The 6357-nt window shown below is 50.4% G+C and overlaps 1 pseudogene; it reads left to right on the top strand.

Annotated features, from left to right (window-relative positions):
* The first annotated feature begins 2646 nt into the window (after positions 1–2646).
* LOC147677715 (Golgi integral membrane protein 4-like) lies at positions 2647–3817 on the top strand (annotated as a pseudogene).
* Positions 3818–6357: the final 2540 nt, after the last annotated feature.

Raw genomic sequence — 6357 nt, 5'->3', positions numbered from 1 at the left:
GATGAAATGTTGGCACCGGCCAGTGCGTGCTCTTTTCACCTTGTGCTTTATGGGGGAAGAAATGGGGGTGCACTTTCCTACATCTGTTTCACGTCAGCATATTTGCTGGTAGCTCTGGACGATGATGAAAGCAGAACCCTGCCATGACATGGCAGAATACTGACGGCCGCGTCACACACTACACGGGGCCAGGGGGCAGTCGCATGTGCAGAAACTGCCCGTACAGCGCACGCTATTGATGGAGACGGAAACGAAAACACGGCGTTGATTTCAATGAATGAGTGAATCCCACCACGGGGAGACAGACAGGCGGCCTTGGAGCTGCCAAGCGGCCCCCTGCCAGGGGCCACTCATTCACCCACCGCAGACCGCCCCCTGGGGGGCTCCTAGGCCCGTACGTACCCCGGTGAATCCCAGAATGCACTGCTGCTGGCCCCAGAGATCTGACGTACCTCACAACTATTAACTGGCACGGAGCAGGAGTTTGAATCCCCTGCAAAATCAACTAGCATTTAATGTGTCTGAGGCCCATTTGAGCAATATTAAACGGTGCAATCACAACAGCTATTGCTTACAGCACTTTGAAACAGAAATGAGGCACTTGTTGAAGAGGTGTGGCGCAGTGGCCAGGGTGCCTGACTCCATACAGGGTTCACGGTTCGATCCCCGCCTCTGGCGGCAGGTTAGCCCAGCACTGTGAGACTCTGGGCAATAGCTTGCTTAATCTTCCCGAGGGCCCCCAGCACTGCTGGGACACCTCCGTCGGAGGTAGCTGTGCTTTACAAATGCTGGCATATAGATAACAAGGCGACGCTGAGTCGCCAGTACAAAATCAGCATTGCACTGACTTGCCTTTGGAAAAAACGTATTTTGCATTAACTAACCAATTACAAAACAGGGCCGATTGGACATCGCTCAAGGCAAATGCCGGCTGTGTACTAATTAATGTTTGATCCGTATTTTAAATTACATTTAGTGCACACTGCTCCGCGCGTGCTGCTGTCAGGGCAAATCTGCAGTGCTCCTATGCAAAGGGTGTGTATGGACCATGGCCCAGTCACTCTTTCATGGCGCACGAGACAGAGAGTATATGTAGGCAGGAAGGCGGGCGGCCATGCGTTACTGCTCCCCTGTGGGAACCGTCTCACAGAAGCTCGGCGGCATAGCTGAGTAAAACCACATCCGAGAGGTCCTGAGTAGGTCTCCCACGCTGGGCATTGCATCATAAAAGAAAATACACGTATTTCTTAGGTCATATTTACATTTTTTTACACTTTGAAGCAACTTCAGTGCGCGCGCCCGCATGCGAGAACACACGAAAAAACACATTTAAGATAGACACGGGACTATAAATGAATGGACATAGGGAACATGTTTAGGAGTGGGGTCTAGTTTATAGGCAGCGCCTCTGGAATTAAGCAGCAGGAGATGACCAAATTAAGCGGCCGTGCTGACTAAATTATTCGGCAAAAAGAGGCAAATTAGGTCGCATAATACAGCACATTTTGTGATAGAATGACTTCAAAATGTGGTACTTTTCACCAATTTTAACACTGTTTTAGCAAAGATTTCATCTCAGTACCAATAAACTTCTGAAAGATGACCAGTCAACTTTTGTGAAGGGCTTTTCACTGCATGACACATGGGTTGCTGTTTAAAAAAAATGTAAGTAACTTGTTTAAGCTAAAAACATTTTTTTCCCCAAAATCTGTAAATTATGCAGCAGATTATGGACTGTACAGCCCATGCGGCAAATTCTTAATTATGTGGAAAACGCTGGAATAAAAAAAGTCACATAATTACAGTGCCCTTATTGGAAGGTTTTCTGATCCTGGTTAGTTTGATGGGCGGTAGAGCTGGGACTTTTTCATGAAAAATTCAACCTAACAGCACAGGCCCCCCAGTGGGTCCAAACACTAGCCTGTCGGGTGTGCCCTCCTGTGGCACTAAGGTGGTGGCGGCTCTACTATGGGGGCTCCCTGCGTGGGCCGCAAGCAGCCTCACTCAGGGGCTAAAGACGCGTTAGCACCTGCGCACTTAGAGAGCGACTTAGATTGTGGTTAATGATGGACAGCCCTACAACTTTGTTTATTCCTATTTCTTTGTATTCCACCTGGCTGGGGACCTCGTGATTTGTGTGTTTCTGGTAACAGGAGGTGTTCTGGTGTCAGATCTGGTGAGAGTTTGGCTGCAGACTCTCTGGTCCCTCGGACGCACAGAGTGCAGCGTTGTGGAAACGGGCCACTTCCACGGAAAAAGGGATGCGCTGTGCGTCGAAGGCCACGTGCTTCCTGCAGGAAGATTCGCCTCAGAGTCTTTGATTGCATCCATCCATGTCAGGGGTCGAGGAGCCCCTCTCACAGCACTGAAGGGCCAGGCGTGCCCCGGAAAGGCGCCAGCTGCACTGCTCAGGGCCCGGACTACTTAGACAGCCAGGGTTGATGCTGTCTGGGACGCAAGGCGCGTTGACTCGACGTCACAGTGCGGTGCTCTGAATCACAATAACGTCATAATCCGGGGGGCTGAGCAGGGCTAGATAAGGCCGCGCAGGGCCCATAAGTCTGTCAGTCGGACTTTGCGGTCAAGATGATCACGGGAGTCCGAGGGCCCGGCCCTCCTGAAGAGGAACCAAGCTCTCCGGCCATGATGGGACTCTGCGCCTGCGGGTTTCGCAGGCAGACGCGGATTCTGCAGGTAGTCTTCTGCCTGCTGGCCTTCGTGACGTGCCTGGGGTCCGTGATCTACCTGTACAGGCACTCACAGCTCCAGTTCCAACAGCAGCAGGAGACGCTCTCCGGCCTGGTGGAAGTGATGTATGAGCAGCGGTCCAGTCTGGAGCAGTCCCTTGAGAAGGAGCGTGCGGAGCACAAGACCCAGGAAGATTTTGTGGTACATAAATTAAAAGCTCAAGAAGCCCTGAGCAAGGAGAAGGAAGGCGCCATGAACCCCGACGTCACCCTCCCCTCTCGGCACATGACCCTGAAGAACCAGCATGAAGGAGCCAAGAAGCAGCTCCTGGACTTACAGGCGCAGTATAACTCCCTAAAGCTGGAAAACCGGCGCGCGTTGGAGAGCCACAACCAGAAATACGCCCAGCTCCAGCGGGAGAATGAGAACCACGTGGAGATGCTGCTGGATACAATATCGAAACTAATCGAAGACAGTACAGTTCTTCGCAATGCATTTGAAGAGGTCCGCGCTAAGCTGCGTAGTGCGCAGGAGCAGCTGAATAAGATGCAGCAGCTGAATGAAGCTCTTCGGAGGATACCAAGCTACAAGCTGGTCCCAGCCCTGAGGCACCACCCATTGCAATTACAGGCCTCAGGTGAGAAGCCTGTCCGAGCATTTGATGCTGAATTGCAGCGCATTCGTGAACAGACTGGCCTACAAGCGAATACTCGGGAGACACCGACAGACTCTGGGAAGAAAACCCCAGAACGTGCTGCCCAGACTGCAGTATCTATCGGAAAATTGTTGGTATCCCGGATGGGGTCTCTTGAAGTTCTGACTGGACTCCAAGCGAACAATCTGGAGATGCCAACAGACTCTGGGAAGAAAACCCCAGAAAGTGATGCCCAGGCTTTGGAATCTATCAGACAATTGTTGGTACTCTTCAGGGCCTCTTGAAGTTCTGCCACAGCCAGCCTTGCCTCGGTGGCTATCAAATGATAGAGATAGCCGTGCGGTGCGTTTCTAGAGGACGGTGAATAGCATCCAGGCTGGAGAGGAGCTGTTAGAAGAATTAAAGACGATAAACTTCACCACCAGAAACAGCACCATCTACTATGATGAATTTGGGAACATGAATATTGGCTAAGACATTGTGACCTGGACGGTGGACAAGAAAGGGATGCCTTTTACGCCCTGTTGGCGAGTACACAGGAAATCTGACCCTTGATGCTGATCAGATTCAGTGCCACACGGAAAGACAGCTAACAACCTTTGATAGCTCTATACTCCAATGTGTGTGAAAGAGAAAGGGACTAAGCAAGCTCTCCATCCAAGGGGCCAAATTAGGAATTTAAGGAAAATTGGATTCCACTCCATTCTTGCAAGCCAGGTACTGGAAGCAATATTACTCTCTCCTTTGCTGAAGACAGTAGCGGAACATCTTATTCCCCTCCAACCAGGAGAGACTAATGGAAGCCAGGCTACTCTTCTTCATTCAAAGAGAATCCACTGACTCTCAGCCAGCAGAGATCAGTGGAAACCACTCTCCCTCCCAGCGGAGCATATTGGAAGCAATACCATCCACTTCCACCGAGAGAGTATTGGGGTCTCTTTTATTCTCCTCTTCCCAGCAGAGAGTAATGGAAGACATAGCACTTTTTCCACCCAGAAGAGAGCCGTGGAAGTCACCCTACTCTTCCTGCTCAGAAGAGAGAAGTAGAATCTTCCTACTCACTCCAGCCAAGACAGACAAATGAAAGCCAACCACCTCTCCAGCCAGAAGAGAACAGCAGCAGCCAATGTTACCTTCTCCACCCAGCCATTATACACTCCCCCTTTCTAACCTTGGCAGTGCCAAGGGGCTTCAAATATCCTATGCAGAATTTTTGCCCACTAGTTTTTTAAAATGAGTTTAGCACTTTTTTGAGAGGTCTGTCTGCTGCCCTTTGTTTTACTTTTTTTGACATGATGTCTCTCAGCACAGTGGTACCCTACACCTCCGCTATACTTTTTAAATACTAATTCTTTGTAACTTATCTACATGATGGCTATTCCTTTCACCGTTCAAAGATGGCCGCTGGACTGATGATCATCTCTAAATCTGAGGTACGTGGTCAATCAGCATGATGGAGGTAATGCTCTCCGCCACTCTGTCAAATAGAGCATCGTCTTTCAAATGCTGAATCCCTCAGTAAAGAAGGATTATATCTGAACTCAATTTGTGGAATCTCACACATCCAGTGATCCTTATACTCTTTAATAAAGCATCAGAAATATTAAAAAAATAAAATAAAGTAGACCAGACCTTTACTTGTATCTTGCTTATTCTTCACAAACTGTAGTGTTTTTCGTTTGAGACCACGGCAAGGAAACCATGTTTTTAGGTTTTGACTGGCGATGGGTACTTCAGTACGCATGCGCCAAAAAACCTTTTGATGTGTGTGTGTGGGGTCGGGAATACGCCCTCTCCTCCCATTGGCTAGCTCCATAAATGGAGGCTAGCCATTGGGAGAGGGCTCCGTCCGTCAATCTCGGACCAGATTCGGGGGCGTTCCCGAGAATTTTTGGCTTTTGGCGACGTCACGCTAAGTCAGCCAAAAGCCGAGAACGCCCCCGAATCTGGTCCGGCATTGAGCCGGCACCCGCCTTCCTTCTTGCGTGAGTGAGTGCTTTGTTTTTTTTGCCGTGTGTGTCTGTTCCCGCTCCCCCACCCCCCCCCTCCACTGTCAGTGTGTCCGTGTGTGTCTGTTCGCGCCCCCCCCTCCCTCCCCCTCCGCTGTCAGTGTGTGGCCGTTTCCGCCCCCCTCCCGCTCTCCGTGCCTTTCCGCCCCCCCTCCGTTGCATTGTAAATGCTTGTTCACACTTGACTTCGTTGTGCGTCCTTGGTGATTTGGCTGCTTTTCTATGTCCGTACACTTATTTGTAAAATTGGAAGCGGGTATTTTCTGTCTGATCGCATGCATGACAATCGGAAGGCATTTTACTTTGTCTGTGCGAGATTAGAAGAACTATTGAATGTGGTCTGCCCCCCCCCCACAAACCCTGTGATCTTTAGAAGACCACAGCAGCTGCTGACCATGGCTATGCCTGAAAGTGAGCCCTGGCTTTTCAAACTAGAACACGGTGTCTGCTGGGACTGTTAGACCATACTTACAATGTTAAAAGGAAAACTACAAGTTCCAGAATGCAATGCACGGTTGGTTGACGTGCAAACACTAGTTAGACGTGTCACAGGTGACACGGACTGCGCGTTAGCTGTGCCTTATGTGCAAAACGAGGAGTGCTTAGAAACATTGAACACGGGTTGGCAGCGCTACGTTAAAATAAAACTGCTCGTACTTTTGGTGGAGGCGGAACAGGAGCTGTACGTTTTGTTAGGAAGGCCGGATGTAAACCTCCGCCTTTTAATGAGGCGCCCCCCTGCCACGGACCAGGTTGTGAGATCAGGGGCCCCGGCCCCCCAGGGGGCCAGTTGATAAACCCTGCACCGTTTCTGATGTGATCATCCTGCCCCCTGCCCACATCTCTCTTGATCCCATTGTGCTGCCCACTGTCCCTACCACAAGCAAGGTCTGGGAACCACTTCCCAACTGTCCCCTGCTCATTAGCATGCCAATTAGGAGGACACAATGACCGCAGGAAAGATAATTAAAGGCGGCCCCGGATTACGGCCCGCTCAGGACTGTA

This window comes from Lissotriton vulgaris, chromosome 12 (genome assembly GCF_964263255.1).
Source record: "Lissotriton vulgaris chromosome 12, aLisVul1.2, whole genome shotgun sequence".
NCBI classification, from domain to species: Eukaryota; Metazoa; Chordata; class Amphibia; order Caudata; family Salamandridae; genus Lissotriton; species Lissotriton vulgaris.
The sequence above is the reverse complement of the archived record's forward strand: the minus strand, read 5'-3'. Positions and strand labels throughout refer to the sequence as shown.